The 14,777-nt window shown below is 44.6% G+C and overlaps 1 long non-coding RNA gene across 12 annotated transcripts in view; it reads left to right on the top strand.

The window, feature by feature from the left end:
• Positions 1–550: 550 nt before the first annotated feature.
• Positions 551–14,777, top strand: part of LOC100609205 (uncharacterized) — a 185,240-nt gene continuing 171,013 nt past the window's right edge. For 5 of the 12 annotated variants that reach the window (XR_002939132.3, XR_010152415.1, XR_010152416.1 and 2 more), the window contains exon 1: positions 551–1,418. This is a non-coding gene — a long non-coding RNA (uncharacterized LOC100609205). The remainder of the gene's footprint in view (positions 1,419–14,777) is intronic. The other 7 variants (XR_010152412.1, XR_010152409.1, XR_010152399.1 and 4 more) reach the window with 4 other exon arrangements.

The raw sequence follows: 14,777 nt of genomic DNA, 5'->3' as shown, positions 1-14,777 counted from the left end.
CTTATTTATTTATTTAGAGACAGAGTCTCGCTCTGTTGCCCAGGCTAGAGTGCAGTGGCGCGATCTCGGCTCACTGCAACCTCTGCCTCCAAGGTTCAGGAGATTTCTCCTGCCTCAGCCTCCTTAGTAGCTGGGATTACAGGTGCGTGCCACTATGCCCGGCTAATTTTTGTATTTTTAGTAGAGACGGGGTTTCACCATGTTGGCCAGGCTGGTCTTGAACTGCTGACCTCATGTGATCCGCCCACCTCGGCCTCCCAAAGTGCTGGGATTAGAGGCATGAGCCACAATGCCCGGCCTAATATTTTTGAACCAATGTTAACTACTCACTTAAGAATTTAGCCTTACACTAATATTTGAGATAACCGGTTTGTTGGGCGGGTTTTAGTATTTTCTAACACAAATAAGAATAAATACTCAAACATTCTTAAAAAGTGCATGTAGCACTTAAGACTATCTTGGTACTCCATTTGGGAAACCATGTAGCCAAGGCTGTTGGGGCGAACCAAGGTGGTGGGGCTCCGACGGGCCAGCAGGGGGCGCACTTGCAGGTCACCTGAAGTCCTTATTTACGGGATAACGTGGAGGCTGAGGAAAGTCTTTCAGAGGCCGGGCGCTGGCACCGGACGGAGTAGGGAACCCCAGCCGTTATCCCACCAAAGGGTCCCAGCGCCTAGAGGGGCTGCGGAAAGCTCCTACAATACGAGGAGCCCTTGGAGCCCAGAGCGGGATCCTGCGAGCCGAGGCCCCGTTCTGTTAGGATCACGGGGACTGCCCCAGGCAGCTGCTGGGCCCGGTCGCGGACCTCGGCCAGAACATCCTCCCAGAACACAGAGGAATCTGACATCAGTGGCCTCCCTTGGTAGAGGTGGGGAGCCGAGGGGCGGCAGTGTGGAAGGGCCATCGGCCTAGGTCTTTCGTATCCCCTCCGGCCGCTCGGGGCTGTGCGTTCGGAAACAGCGAAAGGAACGGCCTCAGGAATCTGGCCTCAGCCGAAGCACTGGTGAACACAGGCTCCCGTCGCGCCGAGGGAAGTAGGAAAAGCTGCTTCCGGGCGGAGGGGCTGCACTTCCGGGGCCCGCGTCCCCCGGAGGCTCCGGCGAGAAGGGCCTCTGGGAGCTTAAGGGCCCCGGCACGCGTTCCCCTGGCGCAGAGCTCGCTAGCCGGGGCGCGGGCTGCCTCCTTGTTCTGGTGTGATCCGAATGTAACGGAGCGGACTTTGGGATCCAGAACCCCGGACTGAGGTTGTGCTTGGCTTGAGGGGCGGGCTGGTAGGTCAGCCCCCTTGGGGCATCGTTGGTCCTCTCCAGGCGTGTCACATTCTGCCCGCACATGGTGCCTTGGTACTCCCCAAAAGTCATGCCTTGATTTTTCTTACTAATAATAGTTTACACTGTTTTACCGCTTCACTGCTTCACGTAAGTAAAGTAATTATTTCAAAAGGAAATGTTGGTCATTTATAAAATGGTGGTAAAGATGGTACAGCGGATTAATGTGAGGATTAAATGAGATGATACATGAAAGTGCTTAAAACAGTACAGGGTACTTACCGTTATTATTGTTAAGTAGAAAGTGAGTTCTGGGAAACAGTGGGTGTATGGTCCTTCACAGCGGGTTTTGGAAACGTTTGATTTCCAGCCTACCCTCCTTCCTCCTGTTGCCGTCTGTTGCCTGATTGTTCTCACTGGCTGAAAGGAGATAATCCCTGCCACTCCATTCATCACTGAAAATTCTTGTCAGTTTGGTTGCTTAGGTACCTACTAAGAGTTGCCAGCAGGTGGCCCCAGAGCACGCGGTTGTGTTTGTCTTTTTGGGTCCCATGTTTAATTAGTAATTTAGTAGGGACGTATTGAACACTTATTCCACACTATGGTACACTGTACCAGGGGATATAGGGATGCCTGAGGGTGTGGGAGGCCGACCCTGGTCTCAGGGAGAATATAAATGATTTATTATTCTGGTCTTTCACAAGATTTTGGCCTTTTTAAAGATTCATTCATGTATTCATTCAACAAATATTTATTGGATGTTTACTCTGTTCCAGTTTCCACTCAGAGATGTGAAGTATATCAATGAATAGAATAGACAAAGATCTTTGCCTTCATAGAGATCACATTCTAGCACACAACAATAAAGATAATAAATTATGTAAAATGTTAGAAGTGTTATGAAAAAGAAAAAATGTAGACCAGTGTTTGTGTGTGTGGGTAGGGTTGGTGGGATGGGCAGGTTGCAGTATGAAATAGAGTGGTTAGTATTAAATAGGCTTCATTAGGAAGGCAAGATTGAGCAAAGATTCAAAAGATGTGAGGAAATTAGATCTGGCGGGAAGTGTGTGAGGAAATTAGATCTGGCGGGAAGTGTGTTCTAGATATGAAAAAATTGGAGTTATTACATTTACTCCTTTAAAGATGAGGTAATTGAGGTTCAGATAAGTAAAGTAACTTGTTTAGGGTCTTATAAGAGGTTTCTAACAAAACTGGTCTGGTTTCATGTCCTCATTTCCAGTCGTGTTCATTCACCAGATCACATTACCACTTGGTGTTTTTAGGGTGATGGAGACTTCACAATACATAACTTGCTTAAATCATGACTCAGGTTATCTTGGCATACTTCCCATCATTGGGTAATACCAAATTCTCTGTGATCTTTCTTTTTTTACATAATCAGTAAATATTTATTTTGCTAACTGGTGTGGAGGATAGAAATGAGGCATAAAGCCTGTCTCCTGCCCGTAAGGGACAAATAATCTATACATAACCATTGTGGCCTTCATCTCTTTTTCATCTACTTTCCCCATTTCCCCCAAGACAAGCCCACTGATAATCTGTACCTACAGCTTAGAATTAGGTCAGGTCCTTAAACTTGGTCGCCCATTCTTGGTTTGTAGGTTCCAGAATTTCACTGGATTCCTTTTGCTGACAGTTGTTGTGCCTCTGGTTATCCCCCAAGTCTCTACTCCCTTTATCCTGTGTTGAACTTGTCTATGAGACTGAGCTTATGCTATGCTTTTCACTCCTCAATTAGATATCCCATCTGGATCCTTAGTTCCCCTCTAGAACTGCCTCCTTGTCTCTTGTAGTCTCAGTTGTTGATCTTTCCACTTGAGTGGAGACTTTGCATTGCTCCTATTTGGGAGTTGTGCCCCTTGTTCGCTGTGCTTGCTCCCCTTGAGCTGCCTCTCTGAGCCTGAGTCAGTTCTCTTCACCTCTGGCCCAGGGAACTCTGGACATGTGCCACACCCCTTTCCCTTCATGCCTACACTTGCTGGGAGGATATTGTGGTGCCTTGTGTTAAAAGTCCTGGGTTATGGCATATGTGAAACAGCCGCGAAGGACAGAAGACTATTTTTACGTAATTAATTGCCTGGGAACTAGTTGTTTAAAGGAGAAAGGTGTTCGGTAAGCCTGAGTGGGTAAGAATGAGGAAGGTGGAACTCGAGCCTGGTCTTGAGGGATGGGCAGAACTAACAGGTGTAGGGGAGAGAACAGGGTTGGGGGTGAACTTGTTATGTTGTGAGCCAGTAAGGAGATTAGCCTAAGTGGAATGGAGAAGATGTGTTTGGGAGTGGTGGTGGGAAGAGGATAGATAGGCAGGACTGGATTGGAGCAGAGCCTGGAGCATCAGCTTGAGAAGTTTGCATTACAACATCATAAATTATTTTTAAATATTTTATGGTTCTTGGGAAGCTGGCATGAAGGCACAATGACAATGTGTCATTAAGATCTGTATATCTACCTGCCTATCTTTGATCATCTCAAATTTGCCTTGTCCCTGAATGCCCCATATGAAAGAGGTTCCCTTGGTTATTTTTTCACAGCATTGTGTTCCTTACTTATTTACTTTTTCAGTTTTTTCTAGTGTGCCCTAGAATGAGTGTTGCCAGGAGGCAAGGACTTGTTCTGCCTCCTTGTTGAATGCCCAGAATGTACAACAGTTTCAGATACACATTCAATGCTTTAAAAATATTTGTTGAATGAATGAATGCCCTGAGCTAAGTTTATTTCTTTAAACCTGATCTATTCTACCTTCTGAATTCTTGAATTCTGTTAGTGCTAACACCATCCATTTGGTCTGCTAAGTTGGATACTTGGAGTCAATTTTGATGAAGACATGAGTATAGGTCTTGACCATTCTTAAACTTTACATGAGGATTGTATTCCCACTGAAGCCTTGTTTTTTACTCCATTATGCCAAGTTAACACAATGCAACATGTTGCATTTTCAATATGAAGACAGAAAACATCAAACATGAACAGTGAGGCTAAAGGAAAGAGAAGTTATTGGGAGCCAGGGCCATGGGCAAATTGTAAATTGTGTGTATCTAAATGTAACCATCATATTATCTGTTCTGTCCTCTTCCAAGGGGAAGAATCATGTAATGGTTAAGAACATGGTCCCTGGAGTTAGGCTGCCTGGGCTCAAATTCTGGCTCAGCCACTTACTAGCAGTGTACCCTTGGGAAAGCTGCTTAACTTCTCTGTTTCTCGGTTTTCTCATCTATAATATATGGGTAAGAATAATACTTACAGAGTTATTGTGAGGATTAATATGTGGGAAGTTCTTAGAGCAGAGCTAGCATATAGTAAATGCTCATCAAATGTTATTATTAGCTATATTAGCTATTATTAGCTGTTAATATTTAGTGGGCCATTGAAACAACATAGGCTCTATTGCCATTTGGGCTGCTGATCTGAAACAGGTGGCCAGACTTCATTGAGGGATGACCTTTGCAAGGTGTGATTGAGGGTATGGGATTGAAGGAAATTTGGGATTTTTTGAGTGAGGACTGAGCTCCTGCAGGAGATATAGTCACCCCAAAGGGAGTTACCAGGTCCAGATGGAATTATTTCCAGTGGAATGTGCACACAAATTCTTTGACACAACTAAGGAAGTATTACTACTTAGTTATCTATATGTGAATCTGCACAGAAAACTGAAAGAACTCTGTTGCTACCTTGTTTTTGCTTTTTTGAGGGAGAAGACAATCAAGTGTGAAGCCAGGCAAACCTTTGAACATTGTTATTAAGGCAGAAAAAGCCTTCTTCCTCTACTTTCCCATCCTCTCCTTCCTCACTGTCTGTTTCTCCCTCTCTGTAAACACAATGGGACATTTCATTTCAAGAGTGTGTCTTGTTGAGGTGGGGCAGAAGGGTTTGGTGGTTTTATCAGACTGTTTAACCATAAAACGTTTTTCATCCCTGTGTTCCTGTGCCCCACCATTTCAGGCACTTGGTATTTTTACTGCCTCACCCCCATCAACAGAGAAAAGGTGGATTTGATGTCATTTATTATATACTTTAAAGTAATTTTATTTTGCTGAATTTGTAAATACATGCAAATGAAATATTTTAGAGCTACAAAAACAACCATGGCCAGATATGTCAAGTATGAACGAGGTCTTTCCTAGTCCCCCTCTGGGTTTTGCACAGATTTATTCTGAGGGTCCCTTAGTCCAAACTGGGGGATCTGCAGACAAAGAGATCAATATTTTTCTCTTCTAAATTCAAAAGGCAAGGTGCAGGTATGAGACATTAAAGTTTGAAAGAAGACGCTACTGGGAACATTTTTTTCCTTCTACTCCACCCCTATCCAGAATAGAAAAAAGACCATCTAAACAAGAGTGGAGAGGAGTTTGGAGAAAAAGTAGAGTAGGTTGGAGTGTATGGGCTGGGCCCGTGCTCTTCCCTTGCCCCAGACTGAGTGTGAGGAGTGGTGAATAAGAACACCACAAACCTGTCTGTACGTATGGGAATCCCAGAGCTGAGAGGACACGTGTCTCCTTTTCTTAGTGTCACCAAGATGACTGCAAACCCTGTAGAGAGGCCCTTCAGTGCTGTGGAGTGGAAAACTTGGTTTCACATGTTTGGCCTTGCTTGTTGGAGAAATTCAGACCCCTGAGTTTCTCTTAGCCCTAAAATGGCATGAGAGAACATCTGAAATTATCAATTATTCTTGTTCCCTTCTTAGATTCTTGCTTGTCTTCCTTTTCACCATTCTGATCTATCTTTAAGAGAGGTCACTTTTCAAATTCTATCTTTAAGAGGTTTTAGGTCTCAATATATTGGGTTTTCCCTTCAATATGGGTCCATTTTGGACTCTAAACCTCAAGTTTCCTTTTATGTGGTTCCCTCTTTACATTTATTCCTTGATACTTTCCCAGACCTGTTTCCAGAGCCAAAACCATCTCTTCATTTAAAATATTCTGAAATTTCTTTATCTACTCCCTTAAGTCATTTCACTCTTTCTGAGCCAATTTGATTTTCCAAGATTTTACTGATTGGCCCTTAGCTTTGTGATAATGTCCTTCAGCATTCCTTCCTCTTTGGTGCAGTTGGCAGTTTCATGTCCAATATATTAGGGCCCCAGTCATCACTGTCATTCTTTTCTTTTCTCTTCTCTTCTCTTTTCCCTTTCTTTTCCTTTCCTTGCCCTGCCCTCCCCCATCCCCCCTCCTCACCCCTCCGCATCCCCCTCTCCCCTCCCCACCCCCCCTTTCTTCTTTTCTTTTCTTTTTTTTTTTTCCTCTTTTGAATATTTAATTTGGAATGAAATTGGCAATCATACAATATAACAATTGTATATGTTCAGGTTTAAAAGATAGAGTCAAACACTTTTCCAAATTGATGGTAACAGTTTATGTTCCCAAGAGCAGTGTATGAATGTTCCAGTTGATCTACATTCATGATGTTTGTCTTTTTTATTTTAGCCATTTCAATGGATGTGTATTGGTATACTATCGTGGTGTTAATTTCCTATTCTCAATTGACAAGTGAAATGGACCACATTTCACATGCTTCTTAGCCATTTGGATATCTTTTTTGTGAAGTGCCTGTTCAAGGTGTTTGCCCATTTTTCTTTTTTTTTTTCTTTTTTATTTTTTTGGAAAGGAAAAAATAAATCTCTCTTTGCTAGAAGATTTATAATCACCTATATACAAAATAAAAAAAACTATTTAAAATGCTACTAGAAATAATAAGTGAGTTTAGGATAATTTGAGGATACAAGCTCAATATACCAAAATCAATTATACTTCTACATACTAACAGTGAACAATCAGAAAGTTTAGAAGTTTTTAAATGCTATTTACAATAGCTTCCAAAACCATCAAATACATAGAAATAAATCTAACTGAATCTGTGCAAGATTTGTATAATGAAAATTACAAAACCCTGAAGAGAGAAATTAAAGAATACTTAATAGAGAGATATACTATATTATTGGATTAATATTGGGAAGATGTCAGTTCTGCCCAAATTGATCTTTAGATTTCTTTCTTTCTTTTTTTGTTTATTGATCATTCTTGGGTGTTTCTCGCAGAGGGGGATTTGGCAGGGTCATAGGACAATAGTGGAGGGAAGGTCAGCAGATAAACAAGTGAACAAAGGTCTCTGGTTTTCCTAGGCAGAGGACCCTGCGGCCTTCCGCTGTGTTTGTGTCCCTGGGTACTTGAGATTAGGGAGTGGTGATGACTCTTAATGAGCATGCTGCCTTCAAGCATCTGTTTAACAAAGCACATCTTGCACCGCCCTTAATCCATTTAACCCTGAATGGACACCGCACATGCCCCAGCAAGCACAGGGCTGGGGGCAAGGTCACAGATCAACAGCATCCCAAGGCAGAAGAACCCCTCCCAGTACAGAACAAAATGAAGTCTCCCATGTCCACTTCTTTCTACACAGACACAGCAACAATCTGATCTCTCTATCTTTTCCCCACCTTTCCCACTTTTCTACTCCACAAAACCGCCATCGTCATCATGGCCCATTCTCAATGAGTTGTTGGGTACACCTCCCAGACGGGGTGGTGGCCGGGCAGAGGGGCTCCTCACTTCCCAGAAGGGGCGGCCGGGCAGAGGCGCCCCCCACCTCCCTCTTGGACGGGGCGGCTGGCCGGGCGGGGGCTGAACCCCCACCTCCCTCCCGGACGGGGCGGCTGGCCGGGCGGGGGCTGAACCCCCACCTCCCTCCCGGACGGGGCGGCTGGCCGGGCGGGGGCTGAACCCCCACCTCCCTCCCGGACGGGGCGGCTGGCCGGGCGGGGGCTGAACCCCCACCTCCCTCCCGGACGGGGCGGCTGGCCGGGCGGGGGCTGAACCCCCACCTCCCTCCCGGACGGGGCGGCTGGCCGGGCGGGGGCTGAACCCCCACCTCCCTCCCGGACGGGGCGGCTGGCCGGGCGGGGGCTGAACCCCCACCTCCCTCCCGGACGGGGCGGCTGGCCGGGCGGGGGCTGACCCCCCACCTCCCTCCCGGACGGGGCGGCTGGCCGGGCGGGGGCTGACCCCCCACCTCCCTCCCGGACGGGGCGGCTGGCCGGGCGGGGGCTGACCCCCCACCTCCCTCCCGGACGGGGCGGCTGGCCGGGCGAGGGCTGAACCCCCACCTCCCTCCCAGACGGGGCGGCTGCCGGGCGGAGATGCTCCTCACTTCCCAGACGGGGCGGCTGCCGGGCGGAGGGGCTCCTCACTTCTCAGACGGGGTGGCTGCCGGGCGGAGGGGCTCCTCACTTCTCAGACGGGGTGGCTGCCGGGTGGAGACGCTCCTCACTTCCCAGACGGGGTGGCTGCCGGGCAGAGGGGCTCCTCACTTCCCAGATGGGGTGGCTGCCGGGCGGAGGGGCTCCTCACTTCTCAGGTGGGGCGGCTGCCAGACGGAGGGTCTCCTCACTTCTCAGACGGGGTGGCTGGGCAGAGACGCTCCTCACCTCCCAGACGGGGTCGCGGCGGGGCAGAGGCGCTCCCCACATCTCAGACGATGGGCGGCTGGGCAGAGATGCTCCTCACTTCCTAGACGGGATGGCAGCCGGGCAGAGGGGCTCCTCACATCCCAGACGATGGGCAGCCAGGCAGAGATGCTTCTCACTTCCCAGACGGGGTGGTGGTCGGGCTGAGACTACAGTCTTGGCACTTTTGGAGGCCAAGGCAGGCGGCTGGGAGGTGGAGGTTGTAGCTAGCCGAGATCATGCCACTGCACTCCAGCCTGGGCAACATTGAGCACTGAGTGAACGAGACTCCGTCTGCAATCCCGGCACCTCAGGAGGCTGAGGCTGCTGGATCACTTGCGGTTAGGAGCTGGAGACCAGCCCAGCCAACGCAGGGAAACCCCGTCTCCACCAAAAACGTATGAAAACCAGTCAGGCGTGGCGGCACGCGCCTGCAATCGCAGGCACTCGGCAGGCTGAGGCAGGAGAATCAGGCAGGGAGGTTGCAGTGAGCCGAGATGGCAGCAGTACAGTCCAGCTTCTGCTCGGCATCAGAGGGAGACCGTGGAAAGAGAGGGAGAGGGAGACCGTGGGGAGAGGGAGAGGGAGAGCGAGAGCGAGAGCTTCTTTTCTCTTTCTTTCTTTCTCTTTTTCTTTCTTTCTTTCTTTCTTTCTTTCTTTCTTTCTTTCTTTCTTTCTCTTTCCTTCCTCCCTTCTTTCTTTCCTTCCTTCTTTCTTTCCCCTCTCTCTTTCCTCTCTTTCTTTCTTCTTCTTTCTTCTTCTCCTCTTCCTCCTCCCCCTCCTCCTCCTTCCCCTTCTCCTCCTTCTCCTTCTTTCTTCTTTCTTTCCTCTTCTTCCTTCTTCTTTCTTCTTCTTTTTTCTCCCTTCCCCCTTCCTTTTTCCCCTTCCCCCTTCCTCCTTCCTTCTCTCTCCTTTCTCCCTCTTCTCCTCCTCCTTCACCTCCTTTCTTCTCCCTTTCTTCTCTTCCTCCTCCTCCTCATCTTCTTCTCCTCCCCCTTCCTCCTTTCTTTCTTCTCCTTCTCCTCCTCCTGTTTCTTTCTTTTCCTTTCTTTCCTTTCTTTCCTTTATTTCCTCCTCCTCCTTCTCCTCCTCCTCCTTTCTCCTCTTTTCTTCTTTCTTTTTCTTTCTTCCATTTGTTCTTTCTTCCTCTCTGTCTCTCTTTCTTTCTTTTGTCTTTCATTCATTTGTTCTTTCTTTCTCTCTCTTTCTTTTTTCTCTCTCTTTTCTTTCATTTGTTGTTTTCTTTCTCCCTTCCTTCCTTCCTCTTTTCTTTCTCCCTCCTCCTCCTCATGATCCTCCTCCTCCTTCTTGTTCTTTTGGCTTATTGGTAAAATCTACTGCTCCTTTCTGATTGAACCCATAGCTTTGGGTCAATGAATTACAAAGTTAGAGTTTCAGTAGGATTTTTGAAGTAACTACCTCCTCACCTTAACCGAAACTAGACTTTTCCTGAATGATACTACTTTTCAGCAGTTCCAAGTACAGGTTACACATTCTCCCTCTGTTGTGTTGTGGCTAGAGGTGCGCTGAACATGATTTTGTTGCTCACCACTGTGGCTTCTTTCAATAAACATTCCTTCATTGATGCACATACATTCCACCCTCTTTCCATCCTTACTTTTTCCTTGACTGATCTCCTTCCCCTATAACCACATAATCTTCAGTGAAGACTTTGGCAACTGTCAATTTCTTTCCACCCTAGCTATTATAATCATTCTGGAAAACTTCAACAGTCATGTTGGTGATGCATCTGGATCCATCATTTCTTACACTCTATTGATCTCTACCTCCACTCTACCTCAGCCAGCTATTCAAATGACCACCCCCTGGACCTTGTCATCAACCATAACTGCTCCGCCTCTGAAGCTGTGAACCCTGAAATGTCACTCATTGATCACACAGAATGGCCTTTTAGCTCTCCTACTCTTAAGTTCCCACTAAGCCTGTTCTTAAAAAATAGTCTTTTTATTTTTATCTTGAGTAATTGCATGGCTACCATCTAGAGCTGACAGTAGTAAACTTTTTGTTGTATTTGCTTCAGGTCTTATTAAAATGAATAAAACATTGCAGGTAAATTTAAGTCTCCTGTGTTTCTCACCCCCAAGTTCTAATCTTTTTTTTTTCTTATCAGAAGTACCACCATAATTAATTTGGTAAATATGTGTGATGTATGTGTATAAATATGTGTGTATATATATGTATAAAATATGTAACTACATTTTAAAATTTATGTAATGTAGTGTACATATTAATAGTTTGCAACTTGATTTTCACTCAAAGTTATTATGTTTTTAAAATCTATGTGTATATATAATAGTTATTTTCTTCTAGGTGCACTGTAGCTTTCCAATATAAGAATATAGTATACTTTATCCATTTTCCAAATTCACTATTACAAACAATGCTGTATTAAACACCCTTGTAAATGTTTTCCCAAACAAAATAGGTCAGTGTAGTGCCATGGCTAAGGTAGCACCACAGCTAGACTATATGGCACCTTTGTGTGAATAAGAAAGACTTCCTCTAGTCCTCTGAGCTCACAGCTTGGCAAATAGAAAGTGCCTGGGGCAAAGATAAAAGTACTGAGGTGGATGTAGCTTTTAACTAGGTATGCATGGATTATTAACTGGGACATGGATTGGATTTCTGTGCCAACTTGCTCCCTCTTGGCACCACTGGGACAGTGAATGAATTGCATAGCCACATGTGGTGCCCTGGGTTAAGAACAAAAACTTTAGAGTCTCATTGCTTGGTTTCAGTAGCAGCTATGTGACCATAGCAAATTACTTAACCTCTGTGCCTCATCAGTAAAATGGTGATCTGGAATGATCTATCTCCTAGGGTAATTGAGAGAGTTATACATAGTAGTGCTTAGTGCATAGTATGTTTTATATAACTATTAGATATTATCATCACAAATATAGATAAACCTTGGAGATATTGCAGGTTCAGTTCCAGACTACTGCATTAGAGAGAATATTGCAATAAAGTGAGTTACATGAATTGTTTGGTTTCCCAGTGCGTATAAAAGTATGTTTACACTGTAGAGTAGTCTCTATTGAGTGTTCAATAGCATTATGTCTAAAAAAGTATACATTCCTTCATTGAAAATACTTCAATGCTAAAAAATGCTAATGAACCTTCAGCAAGTTGTAATCTTTTTGCTGGTGAAGGGTCTTGCCTTGATGTTGATGGCTGCTGGCTGATGAGGGTGGTGGTTGCTGAAGGTTAGGGTGGCTGTGGCAATTTCTTAAAGGAAGACAACAGTGAAGGTTCCTGTGTTGACTGACTCTTCCTTTCACGAGAGATTTCTCTCTAACGTGCAGTGCTGTTTGATACAGTTTTACCCACAGTATAATTTCTTTCAAAATTGGTCAATCCTCTCAAACCCTGCCACTGCTTTATCAACTAAGTTTATGGAATATCATAACAGTGTTCATAGCATCTTCACCAGGTGTAGATTCCATCTCAAGAAATCACTTTCTTTGCTCATTCATAACCAACTTCTCATCTGTTTAAGTTTTATCATGAGATTGTAGCAATTAAGTCTTTAGGCTCTACTTTTTAAAAAAAAATTTTTAATCAATTTGTTTTTATTGTTTTTTATTCGACTTTTAAATTCTGGGGTATGTGTCCATGACGTGCAGTTTGTTACCTAGGTAAATATGTCAGGCTTTACTTCTAATTCTAGTTCTCTTGCTATTTCCACCACATCTGCAGTTACTTCTTCCACTGAAGTCTTGAATCTCTCGAAGTAATCTATTAGGGTTAGAATCAGCTTCTTTCAGACCCCTGTTAATATTGATATTTTGACTTCTCCGTGAATCGTGGATGTTCTTAATGACTTCTAGAATGGATAATCCTTTCCAGAAGATTTTCAATTTTCCTTACTCAGATCCATCAGAGGAATCACTATGTATGGCAGCTATAATCTTCCAAAATGTATTTCTTAAATAAGAAGACTTGAAAATTGAAATCACTCCTTGATCCATGGGCTGCAGAATGGATGTTGTGTTAGCAGGCACAGGAACAACATCGTTGTACATTTTTATCCGAGCTGTTGGATGACCAGGTGCATTGTCAATGAGCACTAATATTTTGAAAGGAATCTCTTTTTTCTGAGTAGTAGGTCTCAACAGTGGGCTTAAATAGTTAGCAAACCATGCTGTAAACAGATGTGCCATCATCCAGGCTTTGCTGTTCCATTTATACAGCACAGAGTAGATTTAGCATGATTCTTAAGGGCCCTAGGATTTTCAGAATGGTAAATGAGCATCGGCTTCAACTTAAAGTCACCAACTGCATTAGTCCCTTACAAGAGAGTCAGCCTGTCCTTTGAAGCTTTGAAGCCAGAGAATTGATGTCTCTGTAGCTATAAAAGTCTTAGGTGACATCTTCCTCTGATAGAATGCTGTGTTATCTACATTGAGAATCTGTTGTTTAGTGTAGCCACCTTCATCAATTATCTTAGCTAGATCTACTGGATAACTTGCTGCAGCTTCTCCATCAGCATGTGCTGCTTCACCCTGCACTTTTATATTCTGGAGATGGCTTATTTCCTTAAACCTCATGAACCAAACTCCGCTAGCTTCAAACGTTTCTTCTGTAACTTCCTTACCTCTCTCAGCTTTCATAGAATTGAAGAGAGTTAGGGCCTTACTCTAGATTAGGCTTTGGTTTAAGATAATGGTGTGGCAGGTTTGATCTATCTAGATCACTAAAACTTTCTCCAAGTCAGTGGTAAAGCTGTTTTGCTTTCTTATCATTCATGTGTTCACAGGAGTAGCACTTTTAATTTTCTTTAAGAATTTTTCATTTGCATTCACAAACTTGGCTAACTGGCACAAAAGGCCTAGCTTTTGGCCTCTCTCTGCTTTTGACATGCTTTTCTCACTAAGTTTAATCACATTTATTTATTTATTTATTTTTGAGATGGAGGCTCGCTCTGTCGCCCAGGCTGGAGTGCAGTGGCATGATCTCGGCTCACTGCAACCTCTGCCTCCCAGGTTCAATCAATTCTCCTGTGTCAGCCTCCCGAGTAGCTGGGACTACAGGTGCCTGCCACCACGCCTGGTAAATTTTTGTATTTTTAGTAGAGACAGGGTTTCACCATATTGATTAGGCTGGTCTTGAACTCCTGACCTCAGGTGATCTGCCTGCGTTGGCCTCCCAAAGTGCTGGGATTACAGGTGTGAGCCACCGTGCCCAGCTCTTATTTTTTATTTAAAGTGAGAGACATGTGGCTGTGCCTGGTGGCTCATGCCTGTAATCCCAGCACTTTGGGAGGTCGAGATAGGTGGATAATTTGAGGCCAGGAGTTCGAGACTAGCCTAGGTAACATAATGATATCCCATTTCTACAAAAAATTTAAAAATTAGAAGGGCATGGTTGTCTGTACCTGTAATCCCAGTACTTGGGAGGCTGAGGCATAAGAATCGCTTGAACCCGGGAGGCAGAGGTTGCAGCGAGCCAAGATCTTGCCACTGCACTCTATCGTGGGCGATAGAGTGATACTCTGTCTCAAATAAATAAATAAATAAATAAATAAATAAATAAATAAAATAAAGTGAGAGACATGTGACTCTTCCATTCACTGGAACACTTAGAAGCCATTGTCTGGTTACTAACTGGCGTAATTTCAATATTGTATCTTAGGGAATAGATAGGCCTGACTAGAGGGAGAAAGAAAGAGGAGCAGCTGATCACTGGAGCAGTAAGAACACTCATTTATCGATTAAACTCTCTGTTTCATATAGGAAAGGTTTGTGGTGCCCTCAACAATTACAAGTGTAACAGCAAAGATCACTTATTACAGATCACCATAGCAGATATAATAATAGTGAAAAAGTTTGAAATATTGTGAGAATTACCACAATGTGACACAGAAACATGAAGGGAGCACATGCTGTTGGAAAAATGGTGCCGATGGACTTGCCAGACAGGGTTGCCTCAAACCTTCAATTTGTACAACACACAGTCTGTGAAGCACAATAAAGTGGAGCACAATAAAATGAAGTATGTCTGCATGCAAACTCCTCTGAGGTATACGAGTA

The sequence above is a fragment of the Pan troglodytes genome, chromosome 1 (genome assembly GCF_028858775.2).
Source record: "Pan troglodytes isolate AG18354 chromosome 1, NHGRI_mPanTro3-v2.0_pri, whole genome shotgun sequence".
Lineage (NCBI taxonomy): Eukaryota > Metazoa > Chordata > Mammalia > Primates > Hominidae > Pan > Pan troglodytes.
This window is presented reverse-complemented; position numbering and strand designations above follow the sequence as displayed.